This window comes from Ornithodoros turicata, chromosome 3, assembly GCF_037126465.1.
Source record: "Ornithodoros turicata isolate Travis chromosome 3, ASM3712646v1, whole genome shotgun sequence".
Taxonomy (NCBI): Eukaryota; Metazoa; Arthropoda; class Arachnida; order Ixodida; family Argasidae; genus Ornithodoros; species Ornithodoros turicata.
The window spans coordinates 29,823,205-29,844,155 of NC_088203.1; the positions used below are offsets into that span (position 1 = coordinate 29,823,205).

At 45.8% G+C, this 20,951-nt stretch overlaps 1 protein-coding gene across 10 annotated transcripts in view; it reads left to right on the plus strand.

Annotated features, from left to right (window-relative positions):
• The window catches only part of LOC135388358 (uncharacterized), a 43,897-nt gene that overhangs the window by 7,436 nt on the left and 15,510 nt on the right, over positions 1 to 20,951 (plus strand). Inside the window, exon 4 of one of the 10 annotated variants that reach the window (XR_010421334.1) lies at positions 10,177 to 10,882. The exons of 8 other annotated variants lie outside the window; for them this stretch is intronic. The gene's annotated coding sequence lies outside the window, so the exon portion shown is untranslated. Of the gene's footprint in view, positions 1 to 3,107; positions 3,127 to 10,176; positions 10,883 to 20,951 lie in introns of those variants that run through there. One more of the 10 variants, XR_010421337.1, reaches the window with a different exon arrangement.

A 20,951-nucleotide genomic window follows, 5' to 3' on the forward strand; every position in this document is an offset into this window, starting at 1 on the left:
TTGTGATGAACAATGTCATTGCAGTGAGAGAAAGCAATCAACATCACCTTGACCTTTGACCGACCCATCCGCACTTTCTTCGGCTGAGGAGACCCTTTCCCCGTCCACTGCGATGGTTGCACCTTAGTTTCTGTATCATAGCCCACGTCTCGTCTCCCGTTACCATCGATATAAGAAAGCTTTTCATTGTCTGTTAGCGAGCGTGGGATGAGTTTTGCACTGACCCGTCGCATTTGAGGATTTTCTGACAAAACTTGATGACACGACCAGACACTGATGCCCACTTTATCAGCGACCTCTCGCGCCATTAACAGGCGATTTCCCCGAATCACGGATTTAATTTTCTGCACACTCGTCATCCGTGGAAGTGGAGGTCGTCCAGGCCTCAGTGACCGATGTCCTGCCTTCCTGGAAGTGTTTAAACCAATCGTGGCACTGCGTTCCGCTCATGAAACTCAACTGAAACTCAAACCTGCTAACTCTCCAGGATTACCCGGAGACTTCAGAATTTCGTTTGTTCTCCCGGTTGTACGGATGCAACCCCCAGTGTCCCCGAAAATTGGGCCCTTGGGGTTTTCTCCTCTCAAACGTATTCCTGAAGAATTAGCCCGTAACATGCGTTTCGTGGCATCACCATTCGTGGCAGGAGGTTGCAGCAGATTGCGTGTTTCACCGTCTCCATGTTTCTCGAGAAGACGTGCTGTTGTCCTGTGGTCACTCGGGTCTTCTACAGGAGCTTTCTCTCCTCGTATGGCTCTCTCCAAACAGAAGTGCCCCGAAGTGCCTTTCCACAGGCCTTCTGGTTGAGCACCACCTGCCGCGGAGCGGTAAGTGACCACGTGTGACTGCTGTTCCGGAAGATGTCCCCAAAATGTGATGAGGCGAAGCGCTACAGATGTGGACGGACAAAGACCACTGCCATAGTCGGTGAAATTGTTGTGGCCACGCCAAATGCGATGTTGGAGAGCTGAGAGATGCGTCTTTGAAATTGCAGTTGATGGAAGCAATGACAGTGCATTGCAGCTCCACCCAATAGCAGCTACTTAGGGCGTACAGAAATCACGATACAGTGGCAATGCTATTTCGAATGCAAAAAATAATGCCATAGCCCTCCCTCCCCTGTGGCAGTCTCCCGAATTATGAGTCCGTCAGGCACGGAAACATCTCCGTGAATGATGGAAGTCTGTGAAAAGATTAGCCAGCTGTAGGACTCTAACCCACATCTCCTGGATTACCGGACCAGGGCTCTACCAATTGAGCTAAGCTAACACACCTCCTCAGTGACTTCCAAGGGCATGTCATCTGAAGGGACAAGTCAACCACTCTCTCCCACTCATCCTCCTTTCCCTCTTGCATTTTTCTCACTCATACACACAATCATACGACAGGATCGACGCAAGTGGCTACTGTTGAACATGAGAGAACTGATGTTCTGAGGCTGGAACACAAGGACAAATACGTACAAAGCCTCAATTTGCCTAAGAAATTAACGATGCAAGATGGAAGTCACTGAAAAGGTTAGGCAGCTGTAGGACTCGAACCCACATTCTTCTGGATTACCGTTCCGGGGCTCTACCAATTGAGCTAAGCTAACACACCTCCCGAGCGACTTCCAAGGACGCGTCATCTGAAGGGACAAATCAACCACTCTCTCTCACTCATCCTCCTTTCACTCTTACATTTTTCTCACTTATACACACAATCATATGACAGGATCGACGCAAGCGGCAATCCAGAAGATGTGGGTTTGTGTCCTACAGCTGGCTAACCTTTTCAGTCACTTCCATCTTTCATCGTTAGTTTCTTAGGCTCTTGAGGCTTTGTATGTATTTGTCCTCGTGTTCCAGCCTCAGAACATCAGTTCTCTCATGATCTCCGTGAAGTTCTTGCTAAGCTTGAAACAGAATTTCACACACGGACGCTCCTCTTCAAGCTCTTCCATTCCTAAAGAGTCAGAAACGCGACCAACGACTTTGGGGTGTGTGTAGTCCACTGACTATTACTCGACAGCTAACGGTCGCAGGGAGTTCAAATGAACAGCAGTCCGTTGCATAGGAGCACCGGTAGCCGTGCACAGTGTGCGAGCGCCCTTTCTATTCTGCAGAGCGCACTGTTTGAGAAGTTTGGTCTTTCTCTCTCTTTTTTTTTTTTTTTTAGTGCTCCTCGCACACAGTCATGTTTCAATTATTCGGACACCTCGGGAGTCGTCCCTTTTCGTTCGGATAACGAGTTTCCCGATAACCGGACCAAATGAACTTCCGAGGAAACCCAAAAAATTTGGGAGACCTCTTTATAGCTCGCGAAAAGAAAACTGGGAAAAAAGTCAGTTAATGCGGAGAGTTGGCTGAGTTGGTACATACTAAAAACGATACAGCGCAACAACAACGAGGACAAGAAGCAGCATCTGTGTTTGTGTGATCCTTCTTGTCCTCGTTGTTGCGCTGTATTGTTTGTAGCAGGGAAAAGAGATCATTACTTCAAAAATTCACGCGAAGTGAGCTGCTTGAAATTAGTATGCACGCGTGTGACAGAATTTTGCTCACAGCCATGGTACCACCTGCGTCACCTTGCTGTTCAAAGAAGGGTAATGTCTCGGAAAGCTTGTCCCATGCACATATTTTTGTCCTTTTTGCAAATGCCTTTGGCATAGGCCAAAAGACAGGCGATGCTTTCAGACGGCCTGGACATTGGCGTTCACACATGGATTTCTCGTGCCCAGTGGATACAGGGCACCTCTTCCGCTTACTGTCCTCCATCGATACCGTGTGACCGCACACACCAAAATGGAGTGACCTCAGAAGAGAGGGGAGTCAAACAGTACAGAATGCCTTCGTGAGATGTGACAGTTTTCCGGAATTATGCGAACACGGTGCATGCCAGTGACAGAGAACATTGACACTTTTCTGGTTAAGGGACTCAGAATGACCTAGGTCCTGGAAGATTGTTCTCCGTACTTGCTGTCCGGACATGGACAACTAATTCTGGATAGCCGAGGCAAAATCCAATGGTAACAGGATCGTTTCCGGTGATGAAGTGTGGATAATGAGTTTTCTGCATATCTGAACTCCGGATAAGCGAGACATGACTGCATAAAACTTTGTTTTCAGATGACTTAGGTCATGGTTGCTCTACTTCGTCCTCAGAGTCACCTTCTGTGTCCGTGTGCCCTGAGGAATCATCCTTTTTCACGCTGGGCAAAGACCGTGCCATTGTTGCTCACAGATTGCTGTGCAGGCTAGCTTCATCTGGATGGCCCACACTTCACAAAGGGCTGTTTCACTACATCTTCAACTACGTTGTCCCAGGCTTCTTTCATCCCCAGTGCAGCCATCAGGTACGAAGCTCTCCGTCGTTTTCCCGTCCGTGTGAATTCGATCTCACCGTTTCGGGGCCATTCAAGCCACAGTTCCTTCATAGACGCTTTAAAGGGCATGTTCCGTGACATGTCTGCTGGCCTGCAGGAGTGGTGTCAGCCTACCAGGGATCATTGATAAACACTGTCCATCTCAAGAACGGTCTTCGGCTTGAAAAAGGCTCTCGGGGTGGGACCCCCAGACCTTCGGTTTATGCACGTACGTCGATTTTGATGTCATGCTTCCTCATAGAGTGACAGTAACTACTACCTCCTTAAGAAAGTCGAACTTGGGCACATTTTTTTCAATCCTTCGAATACGGTCCTGAGCTTCAGCTTTGCTCCGTCTGCCATAGCACTCAGAACGACCATATATCTTAGCTTCTCTTTTCCAGTTGTCTTGCGCGTCACTTGCTTTGCTCCTTTGAGGTCGAATGTCCTGCTGATGTCAAACCCAAGCGGAGCCTCGTCCCTGTTTTCAATAACAGTTGTAGGAATGCCGTCAATGGCAGAGCTATGGAAAGCAAAGAAATCGTTGCACAACAGATCGGCATTCTCTGGCACTTCCTGATCTACACTTGTCACACCTTGTGCCCTTTCTTGAAGCATTCCAGCCACCCATTCAATGCTCGAAAGTTCACCGATTGAGGATTTTCGTCAGCCAGCTGATGAGCATGCCGCAAAGCCCCATATTTTGCAGCACGCTGTAAAATACGGAGTGAACTTCCTTGTGACAAAATTTCTTCAAGTCCAGGACACAAACAGGTTTTAGTAGGTTCATCGTGAGCTCGTGGGATAGAGTTGCAAACACCACAAAATGTCCTTTGCAAAGGGGATTAGCCCCCACGATTGCCTAGGTGTGACTCATGCGGACAAGTTCATTGGCACAGGTCAGATTTCGCACATACATGGGTTAGGGAGGCGTCGATCCCTGTCGTACGAATGTGTGTATGAGTGAGCAAAAATGTAAGAGTGAAAGGAGGATGAGTGAGAGAGAGTGACTGGTTTGTCCCTTCAGATGACGCACCCTGGAAGTCGCTGAGAAGGTGTGTTAGCTTAGCTCAATTGGTAGAGCCCTGGACCGGCAATCCAGAAGATGTGGGTTTGAGTCCTACAGCTGGCTAACATTTTCAGTGACTTTCATCTTTCTTTCTACTTTCTTCTTTCATCTTTCTCCTGCTGTCAGGTTGTTGCAACGTTGACTTCATTCTCACTAGAAACAAATATACATAAAATAAGTCAAAGAGGTTAATATATCAGATGGCTACAAAGTTGAATAAAAGTAAAATAATAAGACGTGGACGACAGATTACAGGAAAGTTAACAAAAACTAATTTATTTAATGGGTAATTTAACACATAGATTATGAAAGAACTGTCGACATTTCGACGGTGGCACTGTCTTCATCAGGACAAAAGAGGTGCAAGGGTTGCATATTGCTTAAGTAGGTTTGGTAAGTGACGTCATAATCGGTGCAAGTATGCCACGTGGCAGTTGTCCGTGAGTCATATTCTGGAACATTCCGCAAGGTCAAGTCGGGGTGGTGGTGTCATCTTGGGGAGCCAGCTCAGGGTGAGCTGTACTGAGGCCATAGCTGAAAAGAAAAAAAGAGAAAAAAAAAAGTATGTCCTATCTAGGCGACCAGATTCCTTACTGTTGAAAGTATATACACCGGGATCTTCGTTTATGATTGATTGGAATTTGTAAATGAGCGCGTAAACAATGCGAGTCTTACCTCATATACAAATTCCAATGTTTAATCCAGTGTTTAATCCAACACGTCCGAGCAGCTATCGACGAGCTTGAGAGCTGCTGAACCGCGAATGGGGGCAGGTGGGGTCGGGTGATTCCTCATCCTCTTCGCAATTTCTTATATAGTGTTTTCCTGTGCAGTAGAATTTGCTCGTCTTCATCAGAGTGTCGAACCGGAAGTGTTATCGGTTCGGGTTCGGGTTCAACCGTAAGGCTTCAGTTCCGGTTCGGCTCCAGATGACAATCATAAGGGCTCAAACCGTTTCTTTTGATACCGGTTTCGAACCAGTTTCGGTTCACGGACCGGTTCGGTGTTACGAATTTCTGGCCTTTGGGCGCCTCGCTAGAAGAGGTGAAATCAGCTGCCACAGACAATCATTGTATGGCTTCTGTTTCATGGTTGAGTTCAATGCCGTATTACTAGATGCACGATTAAAGTTTACTTGAATGTTTTTTTTTTTTTTTTTTTTTACTGTTATTATTATTCTTGTTAGTTAATGTTTGAGTGCGTGTCAGCATGTAGCACCGCGAAGCAGCCGTGGCTTCATGAGCGGTGTACAGAAACGGACCTGTCATGACAAAGCAAGGACTGGGAGGTAGGGGGTTAGTGCGTGCCTTGGGCCTACTTAGAGGGGAACTACACTTCGTTTAGTGAGGAAAACCAAGCTCTATGGCTGATGCGTAGGAGTACCACAAATTATACCCGTCGAGATCTAGTGCTTTCATTGTGCATTCTTGGCAACGAGCGAGAGGGAACAGGCGAAATGCATGCTGGGAAGAGTGCGAGGTGTGCGTAAGCTGTCATACGTAAACAATGGGCGCATGGAGATGACATGGTCGCCGCTGCCGAAACTTTCCCGGGGAAACTGATCTCTTGAGGAATTTGTGGAACCGACCGCCGCTTGATTTTTTTGGATTACGATGCACCACGCAAAATCCCATCCAGGTATGTAGATTAGAAGTTTGAAATCGAGTGGCGCCGCTAAACTAGACATGCACCTTCTCAGTTACTAAAGCCGCACGCACCTAGGGTTATAGGGTTGAAACGTGTCACCACATAGTATATGTATGGCATATCCTTAGCCATTAATTGTTTCAGCAGACATTTCTCACCATTGATAAACCTTACTGCATTTCAACAATCAATGGTAATGCAACGTCATTGTAAGAGATGCATGCCCCGACAACACAAGCAGGTCCGAGAAACATCTCTAAGACGTCACTTGGGGAAGACGACGATATCCCTATAACATCCGAAATACAGCCCCAAATGATCCCTGTCACGTAACAATGGCACACCCGGATATGCCTCTGGGACGTATCTGGCAGGTCCCATGGGGCTTCCTTTGGGATTAGCATGGTACACAAATGGGATGTGCCCGAAGGGCGCTCCTCCTCTCCTACCCCCTCTATTTTTCTGCGTTGCTTGGCCCCGTTACAAAAAAATGCGCACTCAATACTAAATGCGCTTGCACAACGACGATTGAAAATTTGAAGCAGGGAGTTCAGAAAAGAACTAGTTTATTCTTACTATTGAGACTCGCAAGTGTAATTCTACATCCATCATTTGCATGCGGAATTGAAGCACTTGGCATAACAGTAAATCACAATATCACAGCATCAAGAGCAATCCACAGTAATAAACTGTATATCACAGATCAGCTTTGTTGTGGCCTTCCTGTTGTTGTACTTTTGTCTTGTCTTGTTGTACAAGTACTTTCTCAGTCAAGTCTCAACTTACCTTACTCAACTCAGCCTTACAATAACAGATTGCACTGCTGGAAGGGAGATGCTCCAAAATGTTTATCAAACATGCAGCACAGCAAAAAGAGAAAGCTTAAAACATAACCTAATCACCTAAAAATTAATCGCTGTGCATATCACCTTATGAAAGAACTGGCTAGAGAGTGTTCCTTTCTCTATGTCACATGAACTTTGTGATATCCGTGTTGAATAAAAATGAAAAATGACCATAAAAACATCATGGCACTAAAGACTGCAACACACTACAAGGTACCCACAAAACAATCTGTAAAAACAAACAGAAAATACGACCTTTCATAATACCCTGGCATTCAAACACTAAGACAAACTCCAATGAAAAAGACTGACTTCGCGTGAGCATGTTGATGAGATGCGGCGACCAGGTATCGTTCTTCTCGCAACAGTGTGTGAGTGTAAATAAATGATGGTACTTAGGCGATGGCAGGTTCCAATAAGACAATGAGATAATCTCAAATGTATCAAAGTTCCAAGCACTGTGCACTTATCTGCATGTACAGCTCGAAGCAGAGTTAACTGGAACGCCGCTTCGACCTGTGGAGCAAGAGGGGAGCCACCCTGGCGGCCTTTAGCGGAAATAAAGGGTGAGGGCGTTTCGACATTTCCATTCCAGTCGGAGGGGTGTTCGCTGTGGTGTGCCGAGCAGTGCCCAATCAAGCTGGCGTTATCAACGCTGCGCCTGTTTGTGTTTTGGCGGGCGACTGTGTCTGAGATAATGCGGAGAATCGATGTCATGGCACGCGCCTGGAAACAGGTTTGCGCATGGCCACGCGTCATCCGAAACGCTCATTGTGTGATCGAATGAAATGAATAACAACTTCTCTTTCGGAAAATTTACTGTGCTCAGAATAGAGGATGCGAAAAGACTTGAAATAATCAACAATGGTAATCGCGAAACCATCGTAATGAGTTTTTAAATAATAATAAAACAATGCTTTCATGGTGTAGCATCTCGCGTTCCTCGGGAGCTTCTCGGAAGAACAGCCAATTAGTACACACAAATATTTGTGTGCATGCTGGCACACAGTGCAGGGAGTCACCGTGAAGGTTTTCTATTATTGGTGAAGTGAATGATGATCAGAGCTAGACAAATTCACCATGACCTTTGTCCTCACTTCAATGTCCGTCAGCAGAGGTTCGTCCCTACATCGAATGCACGTTCCCCAAATTTGCCTCTCCCACCTTTCGTAAATCGCATTTTGATTTTTTTTTCCCTCCCACATCAATCCTTTTTCTGAAAATTTTCCTCATCTGGGTCACTTCACCTTAATTTTAATTTTGGAAGTTTAGGAGAGGTGAGAGACGACTGGTTCGCACGTGCTAACCCGGCGCGCGCCATCGGTATATCATCGATTCTTCGCAATCCCTCAGACAGGGTCGTCCAAAACCAACGAGCACAGCGTTGATAACGCCGACCTGATTGCGCACTCTTCGGCACGCCACAGCGAACACCCCTCCGATAAGAATGGAAATGTCAAAACCTCCTCGCCCTTTATTTCTACTAGACGCCGCCAGGGTGGCTCCCCCCTTGCTCCGCTGGTCGAAGCGGCGTTCCAGTTAACTCTGCTTCGAGCTGTACAACACATGAAAGGTGAAAAAAAAAGGTGAAAGGTGAAAAAATACTGACTTGTAAAACGTAAAAAGTGTAGGTAGCCACATATTGAAGCACACATGATGCTTCAGGTACGAAAATTACAGTCAGTTTTGGAAGTGCTTCCTCCGGGTGGGAAGGCCGCGATTCAGTCAAGTTCGCACCGTCAATGTCACGAGCCTCATCCACATCACTGCTCCCGTGGTCGCCAAGACATTGATATACCAACACGGGACGTGGCTCATGATCACTAGGAGTGTTCACCAACATCGAAAGCGGTTCGCTTGACTGGCCCACAAACATCGAACGCGTTTCACTGCCGGCGTCACCATCGTTGCGACAGTCATATGATGCTCCTTCAGTTTATCACGCAAAAGCTTCCCGCTACAGCTTGGCTCACATGACGATGACGTGTTCGCCTTGATGTTCATTTGCTGCGTTTCATGATGAACACACTTTGATCGAGGAGTAGCTCACGATGTTCCTAAACCGAAGTTAAACGAAGAAAAACGCGTTTGAGCATTACAACGCTTTGCATGTTTTAAAACTAACAGCAAGCTTCACTCTCGATTCCGAATAACACATCAAAAGTATACTTACAATTCATTGACATAAGTTGGCAGCAACATTGACAAGGCCTCGCTGGAGCACATGCGATCGCAAGAAGACCGTTGAAAATTGAACCGCGCAGTCAGCAGTCTCGCCCTCCTCCTCTCATTGCCGTGAATCAGTTCCCCCTCCACTCGTACAGAGGTCTCTGACATGCTCCCATGGGGACGTTTCTCGGACCTCGTTGCTCGACGTAGCAAGTATAAGTTCTGAAGGCATCCCCACGGATCCCTCAATCGAGCCAACGACGTTGGGATCTGTTTGGGACGTCCCCAAAACGATACGTGTTGTCGGGGTGAGCACTGAAGAGAAGAGCTTCAAAAGGAGTATGTTCACCTCTCACGGCCCTACATCCTTCCAAAACCTCACCTTTTTTAAAACCTTTCCGAGGCATCAACGAATATAGAACCCCTGCTGAGAACGGAGTGTTTCCATGGTTCTAACGCGAGCTAACACACTTTACCAAGCGCTTTTCTTCCTGTGACGCTCTTGCCAGCGTAACGCGTTTGTGTGAAAGAGAGCTTCGAAAGTTGTCAGATCATAAAAACCATATGTGGCACAAAATATTCAAAGTATTACTGCAGTGTCTTCGCGAACGCGTATGACCTCCACAACTGAAGTTCTGAAATATGATGTTTTAGTCACACTTGGAAATAAGAGGACAAAACCTTTATGTAACATAACTTACAATGAGGGCAGTTTATGATTGTTCCATGGCGACTAGCTTATTGACTGAGTCTTAGCGGACAGCAACACAGCTTCAAGGTGCCATTGAGAAGTGAGAAGAGGGATGAAAACAACGGAGACTTAAGCGCACCACAGTGCTCCTCTAGCGCGCGGCCCTTCTGCTCTCAGGCATTTATTAATTTAACTTAGTTAGCTTCCACTTTGTTCTTGAAACGAAATCGTAGGACGTCGGGCGACATGAGTCCCTGTTGTGCTGACAGCACGTATTTCAGGCCAGAGAAGGCGCGTTCAACGCTCACTTTGTTGTGGGAACGGCCAGTGCGACACTAGCCAATTTGAAGAGCTCGGGTCTTCTGGACTCCTGTTTCTTCCAAAATTCCAAAATGCTGACTTCTTTCTTCAGGCGTGGTTCATGTGAGAACGCATCCAACATCATCCCGATCTCTTGGAGCCCAGATGTCGTCGACGACGGCCCGACTATGGTTTTCACTTGCAGTGCAAACCTCAGAACCTTCAAGCGACGAGATGCAATGGTGTTTGAGGCTGATATTTGGGATTTGCCATATGTCTACCATCAGAGTGAACTTCGTCTTTTTTTGTGACAATCTGCGATGGTCGAGCAGCATTGCTGGATCACTAGGCGTGGAATGCACCCACTCTCTCCTTTTTCGGCTCCTGGGGGTTGTATGAGCAACAGCAAGAGCTTTTGGTTGTAGCTCCTATATATGGCCCTATAGGGCAAGATAGACCTGTTTTATCCAGACACACTCTGGAAGCCCCCCCTTAGTGAGTCTATCAGAGAATTTGCTTGATGTGATGTAATGTGGTGATATGAGTGTGGCGGAAGATTGAGGGAATGTCACGCGGAGAACGAGAGAGAGAGATAGGAAAAAACGGATATAGTGTGCCTCATGAAGTAACGCCGTGTCAGTCACTCAAGCTTCTGGGAGGAATGCGTGAAAGGTTTTCGTAAAATCTGCAGCAATGTACCTGGTGGCAACACATGCAACGTCAGAAGGACCTTGGTGTTGTTATGCAAAGCTGTAGTATGTGTGCACAGTGTGTTTTGTAATTGCACTCTCTGTGTCATTGTGGACCTGGGTAATTTCAGAAACTATTTTTGAAGTAAATGGAATGTTCTGATCGAACACGAGACAATTGATGTTCTGAAACTTCCCAGCATTGCTATTACATTTGTTGTAATCAGTACGTTGCTGATGTAGGCCTACAATGGAAACCATGTGGAACGATGTCCACAAAAGAACGCTGGTTTATTCCCAAAACACCTGCAAACTCAACATCCATGTGCTTCAGCACTTCTTACCGATGACAATCTGAGTATCACACAGCAGGTTGCCTACACAACACTTCTCGCCCCTTAATATAGTCCTTTCATAGTCATTCCCCCCTTAGTATACTCTAGCCATTTCATTCGTGATACTCTGGTATGTTGTTCGTGAAGAAAGTTTAATACTCTCTCTTGCATGCTCTTGGGGGTACTATGCTTGCACCCCCAAAAGCAGAATTAGTCGTTTGTTAATGCTGCCTTCTTGATCCACCACGGCTGCAGAGCTTCCTCAGTTAATTTGCTGGCTCATCCCTGTGTGATCATCTTGATGACTTTCTGCACTATTGGATCTTCCTCAGTTTCTCTTTTAAACTTTGTGATTGCTAACTGGGACAGGTTCAGAAAACAAATTACTTTCTTCCCCTACTGTCGTGTAAGGGTAGATGTGAAATTGTGTCCCAATAAACTTTCCTTTTCTGTAGCCAATCGTGAAGTGGTACTCTTCTAGTAACAGTCTCCTCCATCAGATCCTTGCTGTAGCGATCCCTGTCAAGTGATGCTTTGGACCCAGCAGCGATATTATAGGATAGTGATCAGTTTGAAGTTCCTGTCCATATAAATACTTACGGAATTTTTACATGCTGGCAAAAATTAATGCAAGACCCTCTTTTTCACTTTGTGAGTACTTCTGCTCTGCTGGACATTGACATTATTACTGCATTGCACAAGCACGAAAGAAGCACCCAAATACTGCTCAACCGCTAACAGTCGGGAGGTAAAATGCTGGCTCACTGTTGCTCATATACCAGTGAAATGCATTGAGACGCCGCTTCTAACACTTGACGACCGAAAACACGCTATGTTGTGCTATGAGGTTTCCCAGTCGAAAAAAAAAAAAGGAATTGGCCCGATTGGACGTTTTCCCATTCAGATCAGTTGGAATTCCAGTTATGTTTTTGTTGCCCATTGGACTGAAGCCATTTGGAACAAATTGGTTCCCCGATTACCAATAATTGACAAGCTTATTAGGCTTACCAATTGGTCCCATACTAGTTAACCACCTCAATTCAAATGGTTATATCAAATTGTCCTGGTGTACATACTCAGTAGGGTCTCCAATTGGAAAGAAGTAGCCCTGCTGGGTGTGCCATGGTGGGCTACAGCTACGGTTTCATCAGAGAATGTCACACACAAACATACGCATGAGGCAACAACTTGTTGTTTATTGTATGTTCGGACTAGTGTTGTTGACTGGAATGTCTCGGAACAAAGTACAGTACAATGGTTCTTTTCAAATGAAAACAATACAACAGCTTTTTATTAAAAAGCTAGGAGCTATCTGGCACAAAACATAACATAAGAGGGTTCAGATAAACATACCGTAATTTCACGCGCGTTAGGCGCGGCTTATGCGCAATTTTTATTTATTTTTTTCTCACGGGCGCTCTGCGGCTTATCTGATGACTATTTTGCCTCGCTATTTTTTCCATCCGCCGGTTTTAATGAACATGACTCTGGAACAGCACCACCCAACCAGTGCACGAACAACGCGTAACAGGGGCGCGTCCATCGCAGGGCCACGTAGACTGACCTCCCCGGTGCCTTCCCCCAAGCAACTCTGACGAAGGTGTTTGACAGTGATTCGTGTCTTCTGGAAGGCCACTGACCCGTCGATCCATGAAAAACACATAACAAGGGCACAACTCGATCATGATAGAACACTAGAACTGACCTCCTTTGTTGTACACCGTGCCAACCCCGGAGTATGGACCACAGGGTTTATGGCCTTCTCTATGGACTCCTTTGTCGCACACGTCAGTCGCGTCGTATTGCCCACAGCTTATCTGCAAGTGCGGCCTATCTGTCGGAAAATTTTCAACGCGTTCCTAAAGACGGGTCCTGCGGCTTATCTGCAGTGCGGCTTATATGCGTGAAATTACGGCACATATCTGTTGAATTACTATCACCTGCCTCAGTTCGGATTTGAGAGTTCAAATTCACTGCTGTCTTACACGAGCCGCTTGTCCTTTCTCGTAACTAAGCTGGTGCACGGGTGCGAAGAGAAGATTCTACGCATAACACAGCGGCTCACAACACAGATACAGTTATGTGCACATTGTCACACAGTTTGGAAAACCAGTCGAAACACTTCATTCATGGAGCTGCACAATCGATGCAATCTGAGTCAACGGAAACTTGCTCAAACAGATTCTTGGGTGATGATGCTGAGCAGCATGAGACACGACGATGAGAACATCAAAGTTTCAAACTGAAGCGAAGACAATGAAAGCTTTGCTCGTTCAATGTAGAACCAAAAATTTTCTTTGCTATTATCATGTTATATTCTATCCAGCTATGGCTATGAAACCTAATTTACGCATTTTCTGCTACTTATACCGAAAAATCTATAGCTTCGGAACTGGAATTCCCTATCAGAACGACCAATTCTATTCATAATGTCTACATGAGTGTCCAGTTGGAGTTGGAGTGCATGAAACCAAATGGACCTTCTATTGGTGCTCAACTACCAACTGGACAATCCAGTTGGAACTGAACGATCCAACGGGTTTTGATATGGTACCTGTTGGGTCCCATTTGTACCTATTACAAATTCCAAATGGACCAATTCCCTTTTTTTAGCTGGGCTGTCATAGCGTGTTTGTCCAGCGTTTCTTTCCAGCGTTAGTGACAACATCGTCCACATCCCATTAGTGGACCATCATGCGAAAGTGTGCGCAAATCAAACAAAAACGCTGCCATAACTGCGTTGTGTAAGGCTATCACCACAGTCGCTGAGACGCACGTGCCAGTTATCGTCGTGCAAAAACGTGGGAGTGCAAATTGTGCGATTTTTTGTTTTTTTGTCATTTTTACTGTTAAACTAGGGGTGCACAAATTATGCGATAGCGTGTGATATGTGAGATATGTGTGATATGTGAGTAACTACAGTACATTGTGTCAACATGTTTCTGCAAGATGGCCTTGCCTTTTGTATACTTTCAGAGTCATTTATAGTGAGAGTTTGGCCATTAGGAGGAGCCTAACTTAAAGGAGCTCTGAAAGCCATCTAAAAAAATTTTCGTTCTGAATGCGTTGTGGAAGCAGGTAACTTAACTTGATGATTAACAGGAAAATTTTCTCTGTGCGCGACGTTTTTCGTCGAAAAAAAGACACTTGAACGTCGCCGCGCGTGTTCCCACTCGACTCGGTCCTCCGGGTCAAACGAGGAGGAGAATGAAAAAGACGTCATTGGTGACATAATAAAAGTTGAAAGCGGCGACCGCGCTCCTATCCGGGTCAGTGCTGACTGATTTCCTTTTCTTTCTTTCCGTTTTCGTTCCCCCTGCTTTCTGGGGATGAATGGATGAAGGGATGAATAATGGAGGAGCTCAATATTTCTGGTCGTGAAACCCCACGTTCTCGAAATTCATATTCTGGAAACAAGGAAAACCAGGGGAAATGCTTCTTCATAAGGTGATATGTCGCGATTAAGAACATAACATCACTATTTAACCACTCAAATTCAGGGGTTTTCTATATGTGTCGAAGTCGTCTTAGTGAACGAAAGACACATTTAGCAGCCATTTGGCTTAGCAGGGCGGCTTGTTGGTTGGCTTGCAATATTATGGCTGGGTTAGTCACAGTTTACTGTTGGCAGTTTTCCGCGCGCGACGTGTTGTTTCAGTGCACGCTGATATGTCGGCGGACGCAAACTTAACCGGCGTTGTCGGTCACTATATGGTGGATAAAACTGATGCACTACGTATATGGTGACAAAACAAATGGTGCCGAACATGGATGAACTCAAACTTGCGTGTCTGCGTCGTCCACATTTGTAGTCTGCATCGGCCAATTCTCGCTTAGCTCGATGATTGGTAAGTTGACCATAAATTGTGGTGGTCTTTATGACACTGCTTGGCTATGTTGGTGTGTAACTCAGGCAACGAATGTTCAACTCCTGATGCCACGATGTGCTGGCGACGGCATATAGCTTGACGGCTCGTTCCGGGTATTGCCACTGTTGCGCACGGTCGCGATTTTCAAAATCGAATTCTGCGATATTTATGCACCTGTTGATAGAATTACTTCGCATGGTGCATTTTAATAAGCTTACAAACCGCTGCTTTCGATCTCCTTTAAAGCGCGTCCTCCCTCGTCGTGCTCTATTGTTATCCAGTCGTGAATCGGTCGCCGACGCCATATTGATGCTGACCGTTGTTTACAATCCAAGGAAAGAAGGCATGTGCGTACTTCTTGCTTCGAAAGCCTTTCGTCCTTGAACTCTTTCAGTTCTGTAACAAAGCCCCCCTTATCACTGGCCACAGTGGGTCATAAACCGGTTATTCCTGTAGATTACATTCAGCGCGACCACGAAGGTGTCTGCCAGCTGGCGGACAGCATCAATATGGCGCAGACTAAATGTCTGACAAGCGGATTCCGCTCGGATTCAGGCTTTTTGGGCGGCACAACGATGACTCTGACATCAAAATAAGCTCCTCCCATGAGGCGGCAAAAGGTGAAAGAGTGGCCAAACTCTCCCTATAAATGGCTGTGTATACTTTATATGTCTGTAGTTCTCCAGGCGGACTCACTTAAGAAAGTCTATGGGGATTTTTTGTTCGCAGGGTTCCCGTAAACCTCGCAAAATCTCCACACTAAACAAGTACAGGCGTGTTCTGCTCGAGTCTATCTAGGGAATGACACATTTTTGAAGGCCTGATGTGATTCACTGATTTTTGAGGAATTAAAGTTTGTCAATTTTTCAATACATGGGAGTCTATGGGAGATGCAACAAAATCGCTCCTCTCAACCCACCCACCCTTCATATTTGGGGCAAAATGATGTCATTCCCTAGAGTAGCAGTCTGGGAATTGATTGCAGTCAACAAATTCGACAAGCTTACTGCAGTTTTCCAGATCCCTGCAAATGAAAATAATGGCTCTGTCGTTTGTCGTAATCATGTTCTGCACGCTGGCGACGATTATATTACTAGAGAAAAGCAAGACGAAGAAAACAATTTTGGGACGGTGCAGCAAACACTCTCCGGAAGCGAACGTTAACTAGATGGCGTGAGTCCACCTTAAATCTACAGTTCATAGGGTGTCGTGCCCCACAGCGTGAATAACAGTCCTTGCCTCTTCTAGCTGGGTTATTTTCTGATGACGTGAATACTGCTAGCTGTATCCATCCTTTCCTCGTAAATCTGGTTCGCATTGAGAAGGTGTCTTGAACATCCTGAGGTGTGATTCAAAGTCCTTCTTTGCTCCCTCACCGAAGGGATCACCGGTAGAAAAAGTGCGTATGTTGCACAATCCATAAAAATGTGTCTTGTGTCTTACCAAGGAATTAAAGAAATTTGTATCAAGGAGAACATTTATTGCCGCTTTTACCGGCAACGTATAGTACATGCCAAAAGATGCTTTAGAGCTGTGCGAGCCAAGAATGCACCTGTCTTCTACACCCAAGTGCTGATCTCACTTGCTAGCCTACACAATGCTTTTACATTTCAAATTATAACAGCATTGTGCCTATGTAACGTGAACAGCAGATAGTTCCTATAACAATGGCAACAGTGTAATCTGCGTAGCAGTCTTTCTTGCCAGTCAGTCATGAGCCAGTAAGCCTCTTCCAGTGGGCGTAACTGAGAGGTCTCTTTGGTGCATATCATGTGCCGTTCATTAGTATAACAGTTCGAAAAAACTGTGATCATACAATGTTCAGTTGCGCATACATGGGAGGTGTTCTGCTTTGCGCAGCTCCTCAGCATCCTCGAAGGAATGACTACTATACAATGTTTATTTCAGTGGATTTGCAAAATGCATTTTTGTGAGAAAAAAAAAAACTGAACTTTCGGATTTTTATTTAGAAAAAGGCTACACTTAGGGGCTTGAAAATTTTTTGAGGTAATGTCTACATCGTGGGGATTAAATGAAAAAAAAATCCATTTGTGATATGTAACCTGTCATAAAAAATCATCAATATTGCAGGTTTTGTATAACATTGGCAGTCGTTGTTGTTTGCTGTTTTCGGTTCAAAATCGCTAGAAAGCCACTCGCATATAGAAATACCCTTCTCCAAGCGCATCCCGTTAAAATTTTTCCTGATCCGCAAGAGCCGCACAAATGGAGCGAGGTTTCGCAAATTTCGCTGAAGTTTGGAGCCACCTTGCGGGAGAGGCGGGTAGCTTTGGGGCCAATATGTTTTGCATTTGTCTTGTGCACGTGAATTGGAACACCACAAAAACATTTCGTCGAATCCCAGATGGTCGAGCCACCGACCTTGGACGTTTGAGCTGCAATGAGCCCACAGGGTTCCAGTCTTGTCCTTAAGTTCTGCTTTATCTGTATGTTGACAAAGTCTAAGACACATCCCCAGGGGCTAACATTAAGTCCTAGATTGTCTGCTACCATTCCACCATTGGTGTTACTATGGAAGGAGCACAGGAACAACTAGAGTAACTAAATAAGCTTTGCTCTAGAGTGTTGACACAGGGTTCCAAGAGCGCGCATGTGCCATCTTGTTAACGCGCCTGGCCAGCCAAGCGCACTTCAGAACGTGGTGCACTTAGCACACGATGCCATCTACAGTCAGACCTCGTTTTCTGAACCCTCGATATACGAATTCCCTCAACTTACGAACGGCTCCACAGGGAACCAAACTTTTTCCGTGTATTTTGACCTCGTTTTACGAACCCTCGATATCCGAACTATGAACGGATTATTAGGGAACGGACCCAAAGTAGCCAAGCCATTCTGACCTCGATATACGAACGGGCATTATGAACGTACAGAGGACAGGCCAATGGACCGGAGGATAATGAAAGTTCCTCAGTACATGCTGTCAAGGTCCAACATACAATGTCCCAACGCCACCACGTTCCACAAACATGATTCACCATTTCCTGAAAGTATAATTCCGGCGTTTACAGCCGAACGGTTGTGAGTTTGGACCAGGTCTCCGAGATGGAAACATCTTGCCGTTCCAAGAGAAGGCGTTCAGTCCTGACAGCCGGGGACAAGGGTGATATTTGCCATTGGAAGCAGTCTCATCCGCGCGCGATACGGTACTTTGAGGACCGGGTGGATGAGTCAAGTGTCAGACTTCTGTCATCTCTTCTAAACAGGATAGACCCTGCAGAAAGTATGGTGCAAAGCACAATTACGCAGTATTTTCAAAAATAAAACTTCTTCAAATCAATTTCCCGTGGTTTGGTGAGGTATTTGTGCACTGCACACCTCAGACCTCGATTTACGTATACCTCGATTTACGATCGATTTTCTGAGAAACAAAGGGTGTTCGTAAAGCGAGGTTTGACTGTATTGTGCAAGGGTGAAATGTTCCTTTCTCTTGCAAGCAGCTCATTAAGGTTGATGTCCTTGAGCTGCCCTTGACATCCGCAGGTCGCTCTGGTGGACAATACATGGATTATTGCACAACAATCATACACGCTTCTATATTGTACAACGAGCATTATGTTAGCCATCTTTGATCTTCAACTGGGGATAATACCAGTGTTGTGCGGAAACAAGATGATGCTACTACTCTCCCTCGGACCTCGGTGTCAATACTCCGAAGCGAAGCTTATTTAGTGACTCTAGGAAGAACAGATGAAGGCAAGAATTAAAGAACACAAAAGAAACATCATAAAGTCAACAGATAAATGAACTTTGCGATCACAGGTGGTGAACTGGAGATAATGTCAGCTAGTGATGTCACAAACTCTTTGCGAACCCGCAGTTCGACTGCGAACCTGGTGGTTTGCAAGGTTCGACGAACCTTCGAATTTCTTGTCAGTTTCGCAAAGGTTCGCAAAAGTTTGCAACTGAATTTAGCTGATTTTTTTCGTGGGGCCTTGGATGACAGGTAAGAGACGAAAGTCGTCCCCAGACCAGAGCCCACTAGTGTTCTGGCTTCGTGGTAAACGTAGTTTGTACATTTACGATTTAACTGCTAACAGTTTTGCGCCGTTGTCCTTGCGTGCTTTGTTTTTCTTACAGACTGTCTGTCTACTCTGCAAAGGTGTATGTAGGAATGCTAGATGTTACCGTGGTAGGCGCAGGTTCAGTAGTTCAATAGTTTATTGAAAACATCAAAAACGTACATATAAGCAAATAAAGGACCGAGAGGGCAGGCCCTGTAAATCGGTCCTTATAAATAATCAGTGATGCATAAAATGAACGTGTGGGGAAACATTATTACACGTAAAAATTACATTCATCGTTACATAAGACAGCACTACATGCTACAACATATTATTATACATATATAGGTAAGCATAGGTAAGTTTCTGTTGCTAGAAAAGTACAAATCGAAGGAAAGCTAACTGATTTATCGAACATACCATACAGGAAGACATATTGTCTGATGTGATTAAGCCTAATTAAGCCTTGAGTAGCGTACGTTAGAGTGTTTATGTTTCAGGGCAGGTTACGCCAGCGCATGCGCAGTGAAGTCGAACTTTCGAGAATTTTTCTGAGAAAAGTTCAAAAGTTCCGAACTTTTGCGAACTCGAACCTTGCCAGGTTCGTGACGTCGCTAATATCAGCATAGATAACCCTGACATTGTAGCACATGAAGAACGTTGGGGGTAGGTAAACATCATCGTTCATCCAGAAGATACGCTTGGTGAATTCGGGTGGTCAGTCGTGGCTTTTTTTTTTTTGTTCCAGATCCTGAGTTGTGATGTTCACTTGGTCAAAGTGCAGCAATCTCGCATGTTTGCATGGTGCTTTCAGAGCACCAGGAATTTGCCAGCTAGCCCTATTTTTGCTCGGCCTCGATAGAGATGAGTAGCAGACTGCCCCATCCATATCCATAGCCATCCAGAGCCCGCACCATGTCCCGCATGTCGGAAGTTCACGTGGGATAGCAGACGACAGAACGATAAGCAACCGTGATGCCCCTAGCATGATCCAAGCGTCTAAAACCGCTAGCTTCTGACCACCCACATTCGGGTAAGAACTGTCACGTGACCAGGCACGGGCTGAGTACTAGACCATGTTTCCACATTTTCACCCGCCCGACTGACCTGTGTGCTCGTTATCGGAAATGAGGGGAATTCCATATACTGTGTACTAGAGCCCTGCACGGGCCCGGGCCCCCGACCCGGGCCGGGCTTGTTGTTGGCTGTGTGCTCCCGGCCCGACAAAATATGCCACCACCGCGGGCCGGGCTGGGCCCGGGCCGACAAATATGTTCCCGAGAGTCAGGCCCGGCCGGGCCACGCAGCTAATTCCACACAATGGAGATGCATTACTTCATATCATCATGCGCTTGCGTCATTCCTGTGCATATTTTGCAAAGACAAGCAAAGGATACTGCATTATGCATATGATTCGACCCTCTAGAACATTCTACAAGCCACTTTACATTGCTCCTCACTCCTCACATATTTCACAATCACTTTGGCAAAGCTTGGTGAGAGGGGTATGGACTGGGAGAAGCAGTTTGTCGACAGCATGCTCTACCTCCGCAAAATCTTGACAGTGTATCGATAACGCCCATGCCCGTGTGCGTTCTGGATTTAATTTGGTCTCGTGCGGTTACGGTTTTAAACCGCCATCACTTGTATGTTTGTCTTCTCTCCTTATAAATTTACTTATAAGTTTGGTTGATAATCGCCAGATACGCATACGTCGCGGTTGGAAATACTAGGCCGGGATCTACTCGCCGGGTCACCGGGCCGGGCCGCATAAAAATATGAAGGCCCGGGTCGGGCCGGGCCATTTTTCGATGCGCCCGGAAAAGTCGGCCCGTGCAGGGCTCTACTGTGTACTGCTTTTTAATGTGGGGTTATCCCTCTTGTTGTTTTCCTATTCCTTCCTATGTTTTTTATACTCAACGGGGTGTCTATGCCCTGTGTTCCAACGTGCTTCAGACTTGCCATTAAG